This window comes from Scyliorhinus torazame, chromosome 7 (assembly GCF_047496885.1).
Source record: "Scyliorhinus torazame isolate Kashiwa2021f chromosome 7, sScyTor2.1, whole genome shotgun sequence".
Taxonomy (NCBI): Eukaryota; Metazoa; Chordata; class Chondrichthyes; order Carcharhiniformes; family Scyliorhinidae; genus Scyliorhinus; species Scyliorhinus torazame.
In genome coordinates, this window is record NC_092713.1 from 302,685,919 (window position 1) to 302,708,008 (window position 22,090).

Genomic DNA, 22,090 nt, shown 5'->3' on the forward strand with positions numbered 1-22,090 from the left:
TGGTAGATCTTGGAACCCTACCTCCTTGGCTTGCCTCAGGGTGTTGTCCAGGCCGTGATTAGCAACTCTCGGCAGACTGCAGCATATCTTAGCCTCTAGGATCTGACCTTAGAAATTGCTTGCAGCTTGGTGATACTCAAACAAGGAGGAGTCTACACCACTGTATCATTTGCCTGCTTTTTCCGAGGAACTCTGTCAGACAAGTAGCACTGAGGGAGTGCTGCACTGTTGCAGGGGCAGTACTGAATGAGGGGGTGCGGCACTGTTGCAGGGGCAGTACTGAATGAGAATGTCACTTTAAGAAATGTCTGTCTGCTAATGTTACGGCAGTGATGTCAGAGTGTGGGTGGAGCTGAGCTGTTGTTTAGTTTCACTTTGAGAAAAGCTTGGGTGTGTCTGTGTTTTAGTTTTGTTTTCAGTATTGCAGCTGGAGCCAGACAAAGCAGATGTACTGCTGTTCTCTCTGCCATGAAAAGACTATCTCTTGATCATTTGGTGAATTCAGAATTATAAATGTTCTCAGTAGTGAATGTAAACCTAATGTGCTTCTGTTAAAAGGTGTTTCTTCTGTCTTCTGGATGTTGTTTGGGAAGTTATTAAGGATTACTTAGTGTTGTATTCTTTGGGGGTTGTATTTGAATTGATGGTTGCTAAGATGTTCACTGTATGTTTTAAAAAGGTTAACTTGAGTTCATAGAATAAACATTGTTTTGCTTTAAAAAATACTTTTCCATTTCTGCTGTACCACACCTGTAGAGTGGGCCGTGTGCTCCCCATACCACAATCTATCAAAAGTTGTAGGTCAGGTGAACTCCATGATACACTTTGCGGTTCTCTAAACCCTGGCCCATAACAGTACTGGGTGAGGGGGTGCTGCACTGTCAGAGGGGCAGTACTGAGGTAGTGCTGCACTGTCAGAGGGGCAGTACTGAGGGAGTGCTGCACTGTTGCAGGGACATTACTGAGGGAGTGCTGCACTGTCAGACGGTCAGTACTAAGGGAGTGCTGCATTGTTACAGGGGCAGTACTGAGGGAGAGCTGCACTGTCAGAGGGTGTTATACCGTCAATTCACTGTGAGACCGTGAGAACGAGCGAACATTAGGCTTTAATATCCATGAACTCGTCTGCCAGAGTCGGCTGTACAAATGAGTGCCACCCACAGGTGGCCGGACTATATATGGCCCCGGTTAGGGCGGAGCCAGAGGTGGAGCCCACCGGGGTTCCAGTACAGTACCTGGAAGTAGCCCGTATCGTGACTTCCAGGTCATGGGTCACATCATTATACAGGCAGTACAGTCAACTCATGCATTAGGTGAAATACATTCACCACCTTCACCCCCTGTTAAAAAAATCAAGTTCAGTGGGGATGACGTGGGGTCATTAGAGATGCAGTCTGTCTGGAGGCCGACTCGTTCTTTTAGACCTCCTCAGCTCTGGTGATGTGGTGGGCGCGGTCGTTGCCAATGATGACTCCGGGGGCGTCGCGTCTGGAGCTTGAGCCTTAGTCCAGCGTGTCGGAGACGGTTGGGGGGTGTGGGTAGGCAAGGGGGTGGCGGGTGGCAGCAGTGCTGGTGAGGGCAAAGACAGGAGACCCGGGGGGGGGGGCGTAAGGGGCACAGGGGGTGGCTGTAGGCAGCGGGGAGGGGTGCGCGTTGGCAGGGGAACCAGCTGGTGCCAGATCTCGTAGGGAGACCGTATCGTGCCGTCCGTCCTGGTGCGCGATGTAGGAGTACTGGGGGCTGGCGTGCAGCAGCTGGACCCTCTCGACCAGGGGGCCGGTCTTATGGCTCCTCATCTGCCTCCGGAGAAGGACAGGTCCCGGAGTTGTCAGCCAGGATGGAAGCGAGACCCCGGAGATCGACTTCCTAGGGAAGATAAACAAACGATCGTGAGGGGTCTCGTTCGTGGCTTTGCAGAGTGATCTAATGGAGTGGAGGGCGTCGGGGAGGACCTCCTGCCAACGGGGGATTGGGAGACCTTTGGACCTGAGGGCCAGAAGAACGGCCTTCCATACCGTCGCGTTCTCCCTCTCCACCTGCCCGTTTCCCTGCGGGTTGTAGCTCGTAGTCCTGCTCGAGGCGATGCCTTTGCTGAGCAGGTACTAACGCAGCTCATCGCTCAAAATGATGTGCCCCGGTCGCTGTGTGATGCACGATCAATTACCACAGAAGCGAGATTGTAGAGGGGGATAGATTGAAGGCTTTATTACAACAGATGCTGCCCCAGCAGCGCAGTATCAGAATGGCTGCAGCCAGGGAAAGCACAGACCTTTATCCTCCAGCCTGCTGGGCGGGACCCTTAATACAGATTACCACATTCACCCCCTGTTAAAAAAAGAGTCCGGCGGGGATGGTGGCAAGGCATTGTACAGTGGTAGCTATCATAACGGTACCAGTTGGTGGTACAGTATTTACAGTTACACAAGTTGCAGTTATTTACAGTTACATTTAACGATTATACTGAAGCTATCAGTCGATCGGGGGTCTTGGTTGTCCTTTGTGATCGTCGCAGTGTCGGCAGTGATGCAGGCGCCGGCTCGGGTATCCGTGACTCCGGGAGCGTGTCGTCCTCAGCTTCATCACCTCCGGGTGGGACCAGTGGGAGGACGGATCCTGCTGGGCAGGGGGCTGCGGTGAGGTGCGCTGGTGGGAGGGTGGGTGGGGTTGGTGAGGGGGCCGTGCGTGGGGATCCAGCGGGTGCCAGATCCCGGAGGGATTCTGTGTCTTGTCGGCCATCGGGGTGTGCCACGTAGGCGTACTGCGGGTTAGCATGGAGAAGGTGGACCCTCTCGACCAACGGGTCCGACTTGTGGGTCCGCGCGTGTTTGCGGAGCAGGACAGGTCCGGGAGCTGCCAGCCATGTTGGGAGCGAGATCCCGGAGGAGGACTTCCTAGGGAAGACAAGGAGACATTCATGAAGTGTTTCGTTGGTCGTGGTACACAGGGGGGGTTGTAACTGGTCGTCCTGCTTGAGGCAATTCCCTTGCTGAGCAGGAATTGACGCAGCTCGTCGCTCATGAAGGAGGACCCCCTATCGCTGTGGATGTAGGCGGGGAAACCGAACAGGGTAAAAATGTTGTGGAGGGCTTTAATGACAGTGGCAGCAGTCATGTTGGGACAGGGGATAACAAAAGGGAACCGAGAGTATTCATCAATCACGTTCAAAAAGTACGTGTTGCGGTCGGTGGAGGGGAGAGGTCCTTTGAAGTCCATGCTGAGGCGCTCAAAGGGGCGGGAAGCCTTCACCAGATGTGCTTTTTCTGGCCGGTGACTTGCACTCCACGCAGATTTGGCAATTTCTGGTGACGGTCCTGACCTCCTCGATGGAGTAGGGCAGGTTGCGGGTTTTGGTGAAGTGAAAGAAACGTGTGATCCCCGGGTGGCAGAGGTCATCGTGTAGGGTCCTGAGTCGGTCCACTTGTGCACTGGCACATGTGCCGCGGGATAGGGCATCAGGAGCCTCGTTGAGCTTCCTGGGACGATACAAGATCTCATAGTTTAGGTAGAGAGCTCAATCCTCCACCGTAAGATCTTATCTTTTTTGATCTTGCCCCGCTGTGTATTATTGAACATGAAAGCTACTGACCGTTGGTCAGTGAGGAGCATGAATCTCCTGCTGGCCAGGTAATGCCTCCAATGCCGCACAGCTGCTATGATGGCCTGGGCCTCCTTTTCGACGGAGGAATGACGGATTTCAGTGGCATGGAGGGTGTGGGAAAAGAAAGCTACGGGCCTGCCCGCTTGGTTGAGGGTGGCAGCCAGAGCTACGCCTGATGCGTCGCTCTCGACCTGAAAGGGGAGGGACTCATCAACAGCGTGCATCGTGGCCTTTGCGATGTCTGCCTTTATGCGACTGAAGGCCTGGCGAGCCTCTGCCGACAGGGGGAAGGCCGTGGATGGAATTAGTGGACGGGCCTTGTCCGCATAGTTGGGGACCCACTGGGCGTAATGTGAAAAAAAAAACAGGTATCGTTTCAGGGCCTTGGAGCAGTGGGGGAGGGGAAATTCCATGAGAGGTCGCATGCGTTCGGGGTTGGGGCCTATTACTCCATTGTGCACCACATAGCCAAGGATGGCTAGGCGATCGGTGCTAAATACACATTTCTCCTTGTTATAAGTCAGGTTAAGGAGTTTGGCGGTATGGAGGAATTTGCGGAGGTTGGATCGTGGTCCTGCTGATCATGGCCGCAGATGGTGACGTTGTCTAGGTACGGAAACGTGGCCCGCAAACCTTACCGGTCAACCATTCGGTCCACCTCCCGTTGGAAGACCGAGACCCCATTAGTGACACCGAAGGGAACCCTAAGGAAATGGTAGAGCCGCCCATCTGCTTTGAATGCAGTGTACTTGCGGTCGTCCGGGCGAATGGGGAGCTGGTGGTATGCGGATTGGAGGTCCACAGTGGAAAAGACCTTGCATTGTGCAATCTGATTGACCATATCAGATATGCGGGGAAGGGGGTACGTGTCGAGCTGTGTATACCGGTTGATGGTCTGATTATAATCGATGACCATCCTGTGCTTCTCCCCGGTCTTTACAACCACCACTTGAGCTTTCCAAGGGCTGTTGCTAGCCTCGATAATGCCTTCCTTCAGTAACCTTTGGACTTCCGACCTGATAAGGGTCCAGTCCTGGGCACTGTACCGTCTGTTCCTGGTGGCGACGGGTTTGCAATCCGGGGTGAGGTTCGCAAACAGGGAAGGTGGGTCACCTTGAGGGTCGGAAGGCTGCAGACAGTGAGAGGGGGTATAGGGCCGCCAAATTAAAAGGTTAAACTCTGGAGGTTGCATTGGAAGTCCAAGCCCAGGAGTGCGGCAGCGCAGAGGTGAGGGAGGATGTAGAGCCGGAAGTTGCTAAACTCTACACCCTGGACGGTGAGATTTGCTACACAGTACCCCCGGATTTCTACATGTGGGACCCGGAGGCCAGGGAGATTTTTTGTTTAACAGGGTGTATCGCGAGGGAGCAGCGCCTTACCGTAGTGGGGTGAATAAAGCTCTCCGTGCTCCCAGAGTCGAACAGGCAGGACGTCTTGTGCCCGTTAATGTGTACCGTCGCCGTTGCGGTCGTGAGATTTCGGGGCCGAGACTGGTCCAGTGTAACCGAGGCGAGTTGCGGCAGATGCTGGGAGGTCTCATCAGGCGATACACGGCCATCCGAGTCGGGGTCCTGAGACGTCATCCAAGATGGCGGCAGCCTGTGGGATCAAAGATGGCGGCGCCCACGGGCCGCACGTGGCTTGCGGGTAGGGGGATGGCGGTGGGCCCGGGTCACCTGCGGAGACAGCGGCGACCGACCGGGCCTGGCATACCGCCACGAAGTGCCCCTTTTTACTGCAACCCTTGCACATTGCGGATCGGGCCGGGCAGCATTGCCGGGGGTGTTTGGCTTGCCCGCAAAAGTAGTATCTTGGCCCCCCGGGGTTGACTGGCTGCCGCACGGCACACCCTTGTGGCGAATTGGGGGATGCGTTAGAGTCGGCCTCGGATGGGGTCCACGCTGTCCATGCGCGGTCGGGGGCATAAGCCTGGGCATTACGGGCGGCGACTTCTAAAGAGCTGGCGAGTTTCCGTGCATCCCCGAGACTCAGCGTATCCCCTTCTAGCAGCCGCTGGCGGATCTGCGTGGACGGCATGCCAGTAACAAAAGCGTCTCGGATTAAAAGTTCGGTGTGGTCGCTAGCCGAAACTTGCTGGCAGTTACAGTTCCTACCTAGGACTAATAATGCCCGGTAGAAGACATCCAGCCATTCCCCCGGAATTTGTCATCTGGTGGCCAGAAGATGTCGGGTGTACACCTGATTCACTGGGCAAATATAGTGTCCTTTGAGGCACGATCAATTGAACAAAGACTAGAGTTTGATACAACTGAGGCTTTATTGCTCTAAGATGTGTGGCCTCCCACAGCAGCTGGCAAAATGGCTGCTGAATGGAAGGACACGCATATTTATATTCCGCATACTGGGCGGAGCCAACAGGCAGGGACTACCGGCGAACCTGTAGTACAGGTCCTACCTTACATCACCTAATACAGGTGCAACAGTGGTTTACCACATTCACCTGTTAAAATTGAGTCCGGCAGGGGTGGTGGAGAACTATATACAGCAATGAATCTATATTTACAATATTGGAGCAGAAAAAAAATGTCTTTTGAAGTCTAGCAGACCAGTTAGAGGTTTAACCGGTCTGGTGCCTTGATGTTCCGCTGGGAGCGACGTAGTGGTGGCGGCGATGTTGATGTTGGCCCGATGTTTGGTGACTCCGGGAGCGTGCCGAAATCCTCTTCCTCCTCGGGCGTGGTCAGGGTAAGGACGGATGGTCCTGGTGGGGTTAATGCTGGGAGCGCCGGGGGAGGGGAGGGTGGCACAGGGCCGGAGGGGTGTGTGTGTGTGGAACCTGCTGGTGCCAGGTCCCTGAGGGAGACAGTATCCTGTTGGCCGTTGGGGTACGCCGCGTAGGCACACTGGGGGTTTGCATGGAGCAATTGCACCCTCTCCATCAATGGGTCCGCCTTGTTGAGTTGGACGTGCCTACGGAGCAGGACTAGTCCTGGAGCCGCGAGCCAAGTCGGGAGCGACACCTCGGATGCGGACTTCCTGGGGAAGGCAGAAAGCGTTCATGGGGTGTGTTATTCGTAGCGGTGCACAGCAGTGACTGAATGGAGTGGAGTGCATCAGGGAGGACCCCCTGCCAGCGAGAGGCTGGGAGGTTTCTGGACCGTAGGGCCAGTTGGACGGCCCTCCATACCGTCCCATTCTCCCTCTCGACCTGCTCGTTTCCCCGGGGGTTATAGCTGGTCGGCCTGCTGGAGGCGATACCCCTGCTGAGCAAGGAACTGACGCAGCTCATCGCTCATGAATGAGGATCCCCTGTCACTGTGGATGTAGGCGGGGAAACCGAACAGAGCAAAGATAGTGTTTAGGGCTTTGATGACGGTGGCAGACGTCATATCAGGGCATGAGATGGCGAAGGGGAATCTGGAGTACTCATCGACCACACTGAGAATATACGTGTTTCAGTCGGTGGAGGGGAGGGGCCCTTTGAAATCCACGCTGAGGAGTTCAAAGGGGCGGGATGCCTTCACCAGGCGCGCACGGTCCGGCCGGTAGAAGTGCGGCTTGCACTCCGCGCAGACCTGGCAGTCTCTGGTGATTGTCCATACTTCCTCGACAGAGTAGGGCAGATTGCGAGCCTTGACAAAATGTGTGACTCCCGGGTGACAAAGGCTGTCGTTCAGCACCTGGAGTCGGTCTACTTGTGCGCTGGCACATGTACCTCGGGATAGGGCATCGGGGGGCTCGTTGAGCTTACCGGGGCGATACAAAATCTCGTAATTATAGGTGGAGAGCTCGATCCTCCACCTCAAGATTTTATCGTTTTTGATCTTGCCCCGCTGTGTGTTATTGAACATGAAGGCTACCGACCGTTGGTCAGTGAGGAGAGTGAATCTCTTACCGGCCAGGTAATGCCTCCAATGCCGCACAGCCTCAACAATAGCTTGGGCCTCTTTTTCGACGGATGAGTGCCGAATTTCTGAGGCATGAAGTGTGCGGGAGAAGAATGCCATGGGTCTAGTCTGCCTGATTGAGGGTGGCGGCTAGGGCGACGTCCGATGCATCGCTCTCTACTTGAAAGGGCAGTGTCTCGTCTACTGCGTGAATCCCGGCCTTGGCGATATCGGCTCTGATACGGGCGAAGGCCTGTTGTGCCTCGGCCGCCAGGGGAAGTGTGTGGAGTGGATGAGTGGGCGGGCCTTGTCCGCATAGTTTGGGACCCACTGGGCGTAGTACGAGAAGAACCCCAGGCAGCGTTTGAGGGCCTTGGGGCAGTGGGGAAGGGGGAGCTCCATGAGGGGGCGCATGCGGTCGGGATCAGGCCCCAGAACTCCGTTCTGGACCACATAGCCAAGTATGGTCGTGCTAAACACGCACTCTCCTTGTTGTAGGTGAGGTTGAGGAGAGTGGCGGTGTGGAGAAATTTGGCAAGGTTGGCATCGTGGTCCTGCTGGTCATGGCCGCAGATGGTGACATTGTCTAGGTACGGGAAGGTGGCCCGCAAACCGTACCGGTCGACCATTCGGACCATCTCCCTTTGGAAGACCGAGACCCTGTTAGTGACGCCGAAGGGAACCCTGAGGAAGTGATAGAGATGACCGTCCGCCTCGAAGGCAGTGTATGGACGGTCCGATTTACGAATGGGTAGGCTGATTTGAGGTCTACCGCTGAGAAGACCCGGTACTGTGCAATCTGATTGACCATATCAGATATGCGTGGGATGGGGTACGCGTCAAGCTGCATGTACCGATTGATGGTCTGGCTGTAGTCCATTACCATTCTGTGTTTCTCTCCAGTTTTAACGACTACCACTTGGGCTCTCCAGGGCTGTTGCTGGCCTCGATGATGCCTTCCCGAAGCACCGCTGGACCTTGGACCTGATGAAGGTCCTGTCCTGGGTGCTGTACCTTCTGCTCCTGGTGGCGACGGGTTTGCAATCCGGGGCTTAGATTTGTGAAGAGAGAAGGCGGATCGACCTTTAGGGTCGTGAGGCCGCACACAGTGAGGGATGGTAGGGGTCCACCGAATTGGAGGGTTAGGCTCTGGAGATTGCACTGGAAGTCCAGGCCTAGTAGTAGAGCAGCGCAGAGGTTAGGGAGGACGTAGAGGCGGAAGCCGCTGAATTCTACGCCCTGGACCGTGAGAGTGACCGTGCAGAACCCCCGGATCGGGACGGAATGGGATCCAGAGGCCAGGGAGATTCTTTGGTTGGCGGGGTGTACCGCGAGGGAGCAGCGCCTTATCGTATCCGGGTGTATGAAGCTTTCGGTGCTCCCGGAGTCCAGCAGGCAAGAGGTCACGTGGCCGTTGATTTTCACGCTGGCCGATGCGGTGGCCAGGTTGTGCGGACGAGACTGGTCCATCGTCACTGAGGCGAGTCGTGGTCAGTCGTCGCTGGCGTCGGATGATGGGGAGTCTGGGGGGCCCAGGTCCTGGAATGCTGTCGGTGTCCATGCCCTGTGGGGAGATAAGGTGGCGGCGCCTGAAGATCCTGCGGGGGACAAAATGGCGGCGCCCATGGGCCGCACGTTGCGGGGGTTGGACAAGATGGCGGCACCCATGGGCCGCACGTGGACTGAGGGGGAGAAGATGGCGGCGCCTACTGGCAGCGCGTGGCCCGGGGAGATGAAGATGGCGGCGCCCATTGTGTGTAGACTAGGGGGGTGGGGGCGATAGCGGCGACTGTGCAGGCCTGGCACACCGCGGCGAAGTGGCCCTTTTTGCCGCAAGCCTTGCAAAGGGCCGCACAGGCCGGGCAGCGATGGCGAGGGTGTTTCTGCTGGTCGCAGAAGTAACATTGGGGACCCCGGGGTGCACGGGCTGCCCTGTGGCGCAGGCGTACTGACTGGGTAAGACCCCCTCTGCGGCGGCCGTCTGTGGGGTCCACGATGTTTAGGAGGGGTGGGCCACACGGCTGGGGGAGTAGGCCTGACTGTTGGGCGAGGCGACCGTCATAGAGAGCGCTAGCTTCTTTGTCTCAGCTAGATCGAGCGTGGCCCCTTCTAACAGTCATTGGCGTATGAGGTCTGACCCAATCCCCGTAACAAACGCATCCCGCATAAGGAGGTTTGAATATTCATTGGCCGTAACGGCCTGACAGTCACAGTCCCGGACGAGTGGGATTAGGGGCCGCCAGAAGTCTTCTATGGACTCACCAGTGAGTTGCGAGTGAGTGGCGAGTACGTGCCTGGCGAAGAGCGTGTTCATCTTCTGTGCGTTGTTTTCTTTGAGATGCGCCATGGCGTCGGCGTAGTTTGGGGCGTCCTGGATCAGTGGAAACACGTTGGAGCTCAACCTTGAGTACAGGATCTGTATCTTCTGAGCCTCCGGAACAGGGGTGGTCGCTGAATTGATATACGCCTCGAAGCAAGCTAGCCAGTGATTAAAGTCCTTTTTGGCGTCGCTTGATTGCGGATCCAGCTGCAGGCAATCTGGCTTGATACGGAGGTCCATCTTTTAGAAAATCTTAGAGCAATAAATTGAGGCATGATCAATTGAACAAAGACTAGAGTTGGATACAACTGAGGCTTTATTGCTCTAAGATGTGTGGCCTCCCACAGCAGCTGGCGAAATGGCTGCTGAATAGAGGACACGCATATTTATACTCCGCCTACTGGGCGGAGCCAGCAGGCAGGGACTACCGGCGGACCTGTAGTACAGGTCCTACCTTACATCACCTAATATAGGTGCAACAGTGGTTTACAAAGAACAACAAAGAACAAAGAAATGTACAGCACAGGAACAGGCCCTTCGGCCCTCCAAGCCCGTGCCGACCATGCTGCCCGACTAAACTACAATCGTCTACATTTCCTGGGTCCGTATCCCTCTATTCCCATCCTATTCATGTATTTATCAAGATGCCCCTTAAATGTCACTGTCGTCCCTGCTTCCACCACCTCCTCCGGTAGCGAGTTCCAGGCACCCACTACCCTCTGTGTAAAAAACTTGCCTCGTACATCTACTCTAAACCTTGCCCCTCTCACCTTAAACCTATGCCCCCTAGTAATTGACCCCTCTACCCTGGGGAAAAGCCTCTGACTATCCACTCTGTCTATGCCCCTCATAATTTTGTAGACCTCTATCAGGTCGCCCCTCAACCTCCGTCGTTCCAGTGAGAACAAACCGAGTTTATTCAACCGCTCCTCATAGCTAATGCCCTCCATACCAGGCAACATTCTGGTAAATCTCTTCTGCACCCTCTCTAAAGCCTCCACACCCTTCTGGTGGTGTGGCGACCAGAATTGAACACTATACTCCAAGTGTAGCCTAACTAAGGCTCTATACAGCTGCAACATGACTTGCCAATTCTTATACTCAATGCCCCGGCCAATGAAGGCAAGCATGGACGGGTTGCATCTAAACCGGAGAGGCATAAATATCCTGGCCGCGAGGTTTGCTAGTGTCACACGGGAGGGTTTAAACTAGAATGGCAGGGGGGTGGGTACGGGAGCAATAGGTCAGAAGGTGAGAGCATTGAGGGAGAACTAGGGAATAGGGACAGTGTGGCTCTGAGGCAGAGCAGACGGGGAAAAGTTGCTGAACACAGCGGGTCTGGTGGCCTGAAGTGCATATGTTTTAATGCAAGGAGCATTACGGGTAAGGCAGATGAACTTAGAGCTTGGATTACTACTTGGAACTATGATGTTATTGCCATTACAGAGACCTGGTTGAGGGAAGGGCAGGATTGGCAGCTAAACGTTCCAGGATTTAGATGTTTCAGGCGGGATAGAGGGGGATGTAAAAGGGGAGGCGGAGTTGCGCTACTTGTTCGGGAGAATATCACAGCTATACTGCGAGAGGACACCTCAGAGGGCAGTGAGGCTATATGGGTAGAGATCAGGAATAAGAAGGGTGCAGTCACAATGTTGGGGGTATACTACAGGCCTCCCAACAGCCAGCGGGAGATAGAGGAGCAGATAGGTAGACAGATTTTGGAAAAGAGTAAAAACAACAGGGTTGTGGTGATGGGAGACTTCAACTTCCCCAATATTGACTGGGACTCACTTAGTGCCAGGGGCTTAGACGGGGCAGAGTTTGTAAGGAGCATCCAGGAGGGCTTCTTAAAACAATATGTAAACAGTCCAACTAGGGAAGGGGCGGTACTGGACCTGGTATTGGGGAATGAGCCCGGCCAGGTGGTAGATGTTTCAGTAGGGGAGCATTTCGGTAACAGTGACCACAATTCAGTAAGTTTTAAAGTACTGGTGGACAAGGATAAGAGTGGTCCGAGGATGAATGTGCTAAATTGGGGGAAGGCTAATTATGACAATATTAGGCGGGAACTGAAGAACATAGATTGGGGGCGGATGTTTGAGGGCAAATCAACATCTGACATGTGGGAGGCTTTCAAGTGTCAGTTGAAGGGAATACAGGACAGGCATGTTCCTGTGAGGAAGAAAGATAAATACGGCAATTTTCGGGAACCTTGGATGACGAGTGATATTGTAGGCCTCGTCAAAAAGAAAAAGGAGGCATTTGTCAGGGCTAAAAGGCTGGGAACAGACAAAGCCTGTGTGGCATATAAGGAAAGTAGGAAGGAACTTAAGCAAGGAGTCAGGAGGGCTAGAAGGGGTCATGAAAAGTCATTGGCAAATAGGGTTAAGGAAAATCCCAAGGCTTTTTACACTTACATAAAAAGCAAGAGGGTAGCCAGGGAAAGGGTTGGCCCACTGAAAGATAGGCAAGGGAATCTAGGTGTGGAGCCAGAGGAAATGGGCGAGGTACTAAATGAATACTTTGCATCAGTATTCACCAAAGAGAAGGAATTGGTAGATGTTGAGTCTGGAGAAGGGGGTGTAGATAGCCTGGGTCACATTGTGATCCAAAAAGACGAGGTGTTGGGTGTCTTAAAAAATATTAAGGTAGATAAGTCCCCAGGGCCTGATGGGATCTACCCCAGAATACTGAAGGAGGCTGGAGAGGAAATTGCTGAGGCCTTGACAGAAATCTTTGGATCCTCGCTGTCTTCAGGGGATGTCCCGGAGGACTGGAGAATAGCCAATGTTGTTCCTCTGTTTAAGAAGGGTAGCAAGGATAATCCCGGGAACTACAGGCCGGTGAGCCTTACTTCAGTGGTAGGGAAATTACTGGAGAGAATTCTTCGAGACAGGATCTACTCCCATTTGGAAGCAAATGGACGTATTAGTGAGAGGCAGCACGGTTTTGTGAAGGGGAGGTCGTGTCTCACTAACTTGATAGAGTTTTTCGAGGAGGTCACTAAGATGATTGATGCAGGTAGGGCAGTGGATGTTGTCTACATGGACTTCAGTAAGGCCTTTGACAAGGTCCCTCATGGTAGACTAGTACAAAAGGTGAAGTCACACGGGATCAGGGGTGAGCTGGCAAGGTGGATTCAGAACTGGCTAGGCCATAGAAGGCAGAGGGTAGCAATGGAGGGATGCTTTTCTAATTGGAGGGCTGTGACCAGTGGTGTTCCACAGGGATCAGTGCTGGGACCTTTGCTGTTTGTAGTATATATAAATGATTTGGAGGAAAATGTAACTGGTCTGATTAGTAAGTTTGCAGACGACACAAAGGTTGGTGGAATTGCGGATAGCGATGAGGACTGTCTGAGGATACAGCAGGATTTAGACTGTCTGGAGACTTGGGCGGAGAGATGGCAGATGGAGTTTAATCCGGACAAATGTGAGGTAATGCATTTTGGAAGGGCTAATGCAGGTAGGGAATATACAGTGAATGGTAGAACCCTCAAGAGTATTGAAAGTCAAAGAGATCTAGGAGTACAGGTCCACAGGTCATTGAAAGGGGCAACACAGGTGGAGAAGGTAGTCAAGAAGGCATACGGCATGCTTGCCTTCATTGGACGGGGCATTGAGTATAAGAATTGGCAAGTCATGTTGCAGCTGTATAGAACCTTAGTTAGGCCACACTTGGAGTATAGTGTTCAATTCTGGTCGCCACACTACCAGAAGGATGTGGAGGCTTTAGAGAGGGTGCAGAAGAGATTTACCAGAATGTTGCCTGGTATGGAGGGCATAAGCTATGAGGAGCGATTGAATAAACTCTGTTTGTTCTCTCTGGAACGAAGGAGGTTCAGGGGCGACCTGATAGAGGTCTACAAAATTATGAGGGGCATAGACAGAGTGGATAGTCAGAGGCTTTTCCCCAGGGTAGAGGGGTCAATTACTAGGGGGCATAGGTTTAAGGTGAGAGGGGCAAGGTTTAGAGTAGATGTACGAGGCAAGTTTTTTACGCAGAGGGTAGTGGGTGCCTGGAACTCGCTACCGGAGGAGGTAGTGGAAGCAGGGACGATAGGGACATTTAAGGGGCATCTTGACAAATATATGAATAGGATGGGAATAGAAGGATACGGACCCAGGAAGTGTAGAAGATTGTAGTTTAGTCGGGCAGTATGGTCGGCGCGGGCTTGGAGGGCCGAAGGGCCTGTTCCTGTGCTGTACATTTCTTTGTTCTTTGTTCTTTGTTCTTTTGCCTTCTTGACTACCTTCTCCACCTGTGTTGCCCCTTTCAGTGACCTGTGGACCTGTACACCTAGATCTCTCTGACTTTCAATACTCTTGAGGGTTCTACCATTCACTGTATATTCCCTACCTGCATTAGACCTTCCAAAATGCATTACCTCACATTTGTCCGGATTAAACTCCATCTGCCATCTCTCTGCCCAAGTCTCCAAACAATCTAAATCCTGCTGTATCCTATGACAGTCCTCATTGCTATCCGCAATTCCACTAACCTTTGTGTTGTCTGAAAACTTACTAATCAGACCAGTTACATTTTCCTCCAAAGCATTTATATATACTACAAAGATCAAAGGTCCCAGCACTGATCCCTGTGGAACACCACTGGTCACAGCCCTCCAATTAGAAAAGCATCCTTCCATTGCTACTCTCTGCCTTCTATGACCTAGCCAGTTCTGTATCCACCTTGCCAGCTCACCCCTGATCCCGTGTGACTTCACCTTTTGTACTAGTCTACCATGAGGGACCTTGTCAAAGGCCTTACTGAAGTCCATATGGACAACATCCACTGCCCTACCTGCATCAATCATCTTTGTGACCTCCTCAAAAAACTCTATCAAGTTAGTGAGACACGGCCTCCCCTTCACAAAACCATGCTGCCTCTCACTAATACGTCCATTTGCTTCCAAATGGGAGTAGATCCTGTCTCGAAGAATTCTCTCCAGTAATTTCCCTACCACTGAAGTAAGGCTCACTGGCCTGCAGTTCCCTGGATTGTCCTTGCTACCCTTCTTGAACAGAGGATATTCTCCAGTCCCCCGGGACATCACCTGAAGACAGTGAGGATCCAAAGATTTCTGTCAAGGCCTCAGCAATTTCCTCTCCAGCCTCTTTCAGTATTCTGAGGTAGATCCCATCAGGCCCTGGGGACTTATCTACCTTAATATTTTTTAAGACGCCCAACACCTCGTCTTTTTGGATCTCAATGTGACCCAGGCTATCTACACACCCTTCTCCAGACTCAACATCTACCAATTCCTTCTCTTTGGTGAATACTGATGCAAAGTATTCATTTAGTACCTCGCCCATTTCCTCTGGCTCCACACATAGATTCCCTTGCCTATCCTTCAGTGGGCCAACCCTTTCCCTGGCTACCCTCTTGCTTTTTATGTACATGTAAAAAGCCTTGGGATTTTCCTTAACCCTATTTGCCAATGACTTTTCGTGACCCCTTCTAGCCCTCCTGACTCCTTGCTTAAGTTCCTTCCTACTTTCCTTATATTCCACACAGGCTTCGTCTGTTCCCAGCCTTTTAGCCCTGACAAATGCCTCCTTTTTCTTTTTGACGAGGCCTACAATATCTCTCGTTATCCAAGGTTCCCGAAAATTGCCGTATTTATCCTTCTTCCTCACAGGAACATGCCGGTCCTGAATTCCTTTCAACTGACACTTGAAAGCCTCCCACATGTCAGATGTTGATTTGCCCTCAAACATCCGCCCACAATCTAAGTTCTTCAGTTCCCGCCTAATATTGTTATAATTAGCCTTCCCCCAATTTAGCACATTCACCCTAGGACCACTCTTATCCTTGTCCACCAGCACTTTAAAACTTACTGAATTGTGGTCACTGTTCCCGAAATGCTCCCCTACTGAAACTTCTACCACCTGGCCGGGCTCATTCCCCAATACCAGGTCCAGTACCGCCCCTTCCCTAGTTGGACTGTCTACATATTGTTTTAAGAAGACCTCCTGGATGCTCCTTACAAACTCTGCCCCGTCTAAGCCCCTGGCACTAAGTGAGTCCCAGTCAATATTGGGGAAGTTGAAGTCTCCCATCACCACAACCCTGTTGTTTTTACTCTTTTCCAAAATCTGTCTACCTATCTGCTCCTCTATCTCCCGCTGGCTGTTGGGAGGCCTGTGGTAAACCCCCAATATTGTGACTGCACCCTTCTTATTCCTGATCTCTACCCATATAACCTCACTGCCCTCTGAGGTGTCCTCCCGTAGTACAGCTGTGATATCCTCCCTAACCAGTAGCGCAACTCCGCCACCCCTTTTACATCCCCCTCTATCCCACCTGGAACATCTAAATCCTGGAACGTTTAGCTGCCAATCCTGCCCTTCCCTCAACCTGGTCTCTGTAATGGCAACAACATCATAGTTCCAAGTACTAATCCAAGCTCTAAGTTCATCTGCCTTACCCGTAATACTTCTTGCATTAAAACATATGCACTTCAGGCCACCAGACCTGCTGTGTTCAGCAACTTCTCCCTGTCTGCTGTGCCTCAGAGCCACACTGTCCCTATTCCCTAGTTCTCCCTCGATGCTCTCACCTTCTGACCTATTGCTCCCGTGCCCACCCCCCTGCCATACTAGTTTAAACCTTCCCGTGTGACACTAGCAAACCTCGCGGCCAGGATATTTATGCCTCTCCAGTTTAGATGCAACCCGTCCTTCTTATATAGGTCACACCTGCCCCGGAAGAGCTCCCAGTGGTCCAGATAACGGAAACCCTCCCTCCTACACCAGCTGTTTACCACATCCTTTCAACAGTCATATCGTCCTTGACGTCAGCCGCGTCCTCGATGAGCGTAAAGATTTCTGGGCTCACCCTCGAGTAGAGAATCTGCAGTTTCTGGCCCTCCGAGGGTGGAGTCGTGGCCGTCCTGATGTAGCTGTTGAAACACGCCTGCCAGTGTTAAAAGTAGCCGCTGAGTTTGCCGCGTGGGGGCTGAGTTGTCGACACTCCGGCTTGATGCGGAGCTCCATTCATTAAAATCTGGTGTAATAAATGATGCACGAACAATTACCACAGAAACGAGATTGTAGAGGGGGATAGATTGAAGGCTTTATTACAACAGATGCTGCCCCAGCTGCGCAGTATCAGAATGGCTGCAGCCAGGGAAAGCACAGACCTTTTCCTCCGGCCTGCTGGGCGGGACCAGCAGGCAGAGCTCTACTAAGGAACCTCTAATACGACGTACCTCCAACATAGGTACCGTAATACCCTTAATACAGACTACCACACTGTGGACGTAAACAGGGAAACCGAACAGTGTGAAGATGCTGTGCAGTGCCTTCAGCACAGTGGCCGAGGTCATGTCGGGGCAGGGGACAGCGAAGGGGAAGCGGGAGTACTCATCGACGACGGTTAGAAAATATACATTACGGTTGGTGGAGGGGAGGGGCCCTTTGAAGTCCATACTTAGGCGCTCAAAGGACCGGGAGGCCTTTACCAGGCGGGCCTTGTCTGGCCGGTAGAAGTGCGGTTTGCACTCCGCGCAGACTTGGCAGTCCCTGGTCATGGCCTTGACCTCCTCGGTGGAGAAGGGCAGATTGCGGGCCTTAATAAAGTGGGGAAGCCGGGTGATCCCCGGGTGGCAGAGGTCATCGTGGATAGCCCGAAGTCGGTCATCTTGCGCGCTGGCATCTGGGGGCTCGTTGAGCTTCCCAGGATGATACCTGATATCGTAATTGTAGGTGGAGAGTTTGCTCCTCCACGTCAGGAATTTGTCATTTTTTATTTTGCCCTGTTGTGCGTTGTCGATGACGAGGGTGAACCTCCTACCAGCTAGGTAGTGCCTCCAGTGCCGCACAGCTTCCACTATGGTTTGTGCATCCTTCTCGACCGAGGAGTGTCGGACTTCGGAAGCGTGGAGGGTTCTAAAGAAGAATGCTACTGGCCTGCCCACCTGGTAGAGCGTGGTGGCCAGTGCGACGTCTGATGCATGGCTCTCTACCTGAAAGGGGACGGACTCGTCCACCGCGTGCATTGCGGCCTTGGTGATGTCGGCCTTGATGCGGCTGAAGGCCGAGCGGGCCTCATCCGTCAGGGGGAAACTGGTGGTTTGAATAAGTGGGTGGGCTTTGTTCGCATAGTTGGGGACCCACTGGGCGTAGTTGGAGAACAGCCCCAAGCATCGTTTGAGGGCCTTGAGGCTGTGGGGAGGGGGGAGTTCCGTGAGGAGGCGCATACGGTCGGGGTCGGGACCTAGGACTCCGTTCTCCACGACATAGCCGAGGATGGCTAGCCGGGTTGTGCAGAAAACGCACTTCTCTTTGTTGTACGTGAGGTTGAGGGATTGGGCGGCCTGGAGGAACCTCTGAAGGTTGGCGTCATGGTCCTGCTGATCATGGCCGCAGATGGTGACATTGTCCAAGTTCGGGTATGTAGCCCGCAAACCGTACTGGTCCACCATTCAGTCCATTGTTTTCTGAAAGACCGAGACTCCGTTAGTGATGCTGAAGGGGACCCTGAGGAAGTGGAACAGACGGCCGGCTGCTTCAAAAGCAGTGTAGTGGCATTGTTCCGGGTGGATTGGGAGCTGGTGGTAGGCCGACTTCAGACCAACCGTTGAGAACACCCGGTACTGTGCGATCTGATTGACCATCTCCGCTATGCGGGGGAGGGGGTATGCATCCAGTTGCGTGAACCGGTTAATAGTCTGGCTGTAGTCTACAACGATCCAGTTCTTTTCCCTGGTCCGGACGACCACCGTTGCGCTCTCCAGGGGCTGTTGCTGGCCTTGATGATCCCTTCACTCAACAGTCGCTGGACCTCCGACTTGATAAAAGCCATATCTTGGGAACTGTACCGCCTGCTCCTGGTGGCGATGGGCTTACAGTCGGGAGTGAGGTTCGCAAAGAGCGAAGGGGGGGAGACCTTGAGGGTCGGGAGGCTGCATACCGTGAGGGGGGTAAGGGTCCGCCGAACTGTGGGGTCAGGCTTCGGTGACTGCAATGGAAGTCTAATTCAAGCAGTAGGGGGGCGCAGAGGTGAGGGAGGACGTACAACTTAAAATGGGCGTACAAGGCGCCCTGCATCGCGAGGTTAGCGATACAGTACCCCCGGATCTGGACCGAGTGGGATCCGGAGGCAAATGAGATGGTTTGCGATGCGGGGTATATGGGAAGGGAGCAGCGCCTTGCCGTGTCAGGGTGAACAAAGCTTTCCGTGCTCCCGGAGTCGAAAAGGCAGGGGGTCTCGTGCCTGTTGACCCGGACGACCATCATTGAGTTTTTCAAGTGCTTCAGCTGCGACTGGTCGAGGGTGAGTGCGCCCAGCTGTGGGTAGCCAGCGTGGTTAGCGGTGTCGTGGTCACAAAATGGTGGCCCGCATGAGTCGTATGTGTCGGGCCGGGTCGAAGATGGTGACCAAGATGGCCGCCCCCATTGTACGCACGTGTCGGTCGGTGTTGGAGCCGGCGGGCAAGATGGCAGCCCCCACAAGTCGCACGAGGCTGATGATGCGTCTGAAGGGGGTGTTCCAGGCAGGCACACAGCCACGTTGCGGGGTCTGCGGGCCTGTGAGTCCACGGGTCGGGCCTGGTGAGTGTTCGATTTCTGGGCTTTAGGTCGGCCCAGACAGACTCTGGCGAAGTGTTCCTTTTTCCCTCAGTCGCTGCATGTCGCTGTGCGGGCTGGGCAATGCTGCCGGGGGTGTTGACCCTGACTGCAGAAGTAGCACTGCGGTTCCCTGGGCTGGATTGGCAGCCGCGCGGTACAGGCCCGTGACATAGTTGGGTCCGACGGGGGACGCGACGATGGCGTCCAGGAGGGGTTCGCCGGGTCTGCGGATTCTGGTAGGCCACCTCTAACGAGGTAGCTAGCTTTACCATGTCCCGCAGGTCAGTGGTTCCGTTTTCCAGCAACCGCTGCCTGATGTAGTTCGATCGGACCCCAGCCACGAAGGTGTCCCGGATCTGTAGGTTCATGTGTTCCTCCGCCGTCACATCCCGGTAGCTGCAGTTCCTCGCGAGTAGGATCAGTTTTTCCAGGTACTCATCTAGCGATTCCTCAGCGCGTTGACGGTGAGTTGTGAGAAGATGTCGGGTGTACACCTCGTTTACAGGCTTCACGAAATGCGCCTTGAGGGTTGCGACCGCCGCCTCGTACGTGGCCGCTTTCTCGATCATCATGGAGATTCGATGGCTCACCCGAGCGTGGAGGAGTCGCAGCTTGAGGGTTTCAGTGGGAGGCGTTGTGGAGGAGTGGAGGAAGGCCTCGAAGCAGCAAAGCCAATGTTCGAAGATCTCCTTGGCTTCCGACGCGCACCGTTGAGTTCGAGCTTATCTGGCTTTAGAGCGGCTTCCATGATGCTGTCTATGGATATTAAATTGTTATACCGTCAATTCACCGTGAGACCGTGAGAACGAGCGAACATTAGGCTTTAATATCCATGAACTCGCCTGCCAGAGTCGGCTGTACAAATGAGTGCCACCCACAGATGGCCGGACTATATATGGCCCCGGTGAGGGCGGAGCCAGAGGCGGAGCCCACCGGGGTTCCAGTACAGTACCTGGAAGTAGCCCGTATCATGACTTCCAGGTCATGGGTCACATCATTATACAGACAGTACAGGCAGCTCATGCATTAGGTGAAATACATTCATCACAGAGGGGCAGTACTGAGGGAGTGCTGCACTGTTGCAGGGGCAGTACTGAGCGAGCGCTGCACTGTCAGAGGGTCAGTACTGAGGGAGTGCTGCACTATCAGAGGGTCAATACTGAGGGAGCGCTGCACTGTCAGAGGGTCAGTACTGAGGGAGTGCTGCACTGTCAGAGGGTCAGTACTGAGGGAGTGCTGCACTGTCAGAGGGTCAGCACTGCGGGAGTTCTGCACTGTCAGAGGGGCAGTACTGAGGGAGTGCTACACTGTCAGAGGGTCAGTACTGAGGGAGTGCTGCACTGTCAGAGGGTCAGTACTGAGGGAGTGCTGCACTGTCAGAGGGTCAGTACTGAGGGAGTGCTGCACTGTCAGAGGGTCAGTACTGAGGGAGTGCTGCACTGTCAGAGGGTCAGTACTGCGGGAGTTCTGCACTGTCAGAGGGTCAGTACTGAGGGAGTGCTGCACTGTCAGAGGGTCAGTACTGAGGGAGCGCTGCACTGTTGCAGGGGCAGTACTCGGGGAGAGCTGCACTGTCAGAGGGTCAGTACTGAGGGAGTGCTGCACTGTCAGAGGGTCAGTACTGAGGGAGTGCTGCACTGTCAGAGGAGCAGTACTGAGGGAGCGCTGCACTGTCGGAGAGTCAGTACTGAGGGAGTGTTGCACTGTCAGAGGAGCAGTACTAAGGGAGAGCTGCACTGTCAGAGGGTCAGTACTGAGGGAGTGCTGCACTGTCAGAGGGTCAGTACTGAGGGAGTGCTGCACTGTCAGAGGGTCAGTACTGCGGGAGTTCTGCACTGTCAGAGGGGCAGTACTGAGGGAGTGCTGCACTGTCAGAGGGTCAGTACTGAGGGAGTGCTGCACTGTCAGAGGGTCAGTACTGAGGGAGCGCTGCACTGTTGCAGGGGCAGTACTCGGGGAGAGCTGCACTGTCAGAGGGTCAGTACTGAGGGAGTGCTGCACTGTCAGAGGGTCAGTACTGAGGGAGTGCTGCACTGTCAGAGGAGCAGTACTAAGGGAGAGCTGCACTGTCAGAGGGTCAGTACTGAGGGAGTGCCGCACTGTCAGAGGGGCAGTACTGAGGGAGTGCTGCACTGTCAGAGGGTCAGTACTGAGGGAGTGCTGCACTGTCAGAGGGTCAGTACTGAGGGAGCGCTGCACTGTTGCAGGGGCAGTACTCGGGGAGAGCTGCACTGTCAGAGGGTCAGTACTGAGGGAGTGCTGCACTGTCAGAGGGTCAGTACTGAGGGAGTGCTGCACTGTCAGAGGAGCAGTACTAAGGGAGAGCTGCACTGTCAGAGGGTCAGTACTGAGGGAGTGCCGCACTGTCAGAGGGTCAGTACTGAGGGAGTGCTGCCTGTCAGAGGAGCAGTACTAAGGGAGAGCTGCACTGTCAGAGGGTCAGTACTGAGGGAGCGCTGCACTGTCAGAGGGTCAGTATTGAGGGAGAGCTGCACTGTCAGAGGGTCAGTTCTGAAGCCTGCCTTCCTCAAATGGACGTAAACGATCCTACAAACCTGATTAGAAAGCTGAGCAGGGAAGCTCTCTGCAGCACGCAGAACTACATCTATCCTAAACCAATATCATTCAACAGATTATCTGGGCATTGTCACATTGTGGGAGGTTCTGTGTACAAATTGACGACTCTGTTTCCCACATTACTGCATTTCAAAAGTATTCCATTGGCTGCAAAGCACCCTGAGATGTCCTG

The 22,090-nt window shown here is 53.8% G+C and overlaps 1 protein-coding gene across 1 annotated transcript in view; it reads right to left on the reverse strand.

Moving 5' to 3' along the window:
* The window catches only part of LOC140427133 (RELT-like protein 2), a 68,840-nt gene extending 51,951 nt beyond the window's left edge, over nt 1-16,889 (reverse strand). Inside the window, exon 1 of the mRNA XM_072512674.1 lies at nt 16,607-16,889. The gene's annotated coding sequence lies outside the window, so the exon portion shown is untranslated. The remainder of the gene's footprint in view (nt 1-16,606) is intronic.
* Between the last annotated feature and the right edge of the window lie 5,201 nt (nt 16,890-22,090).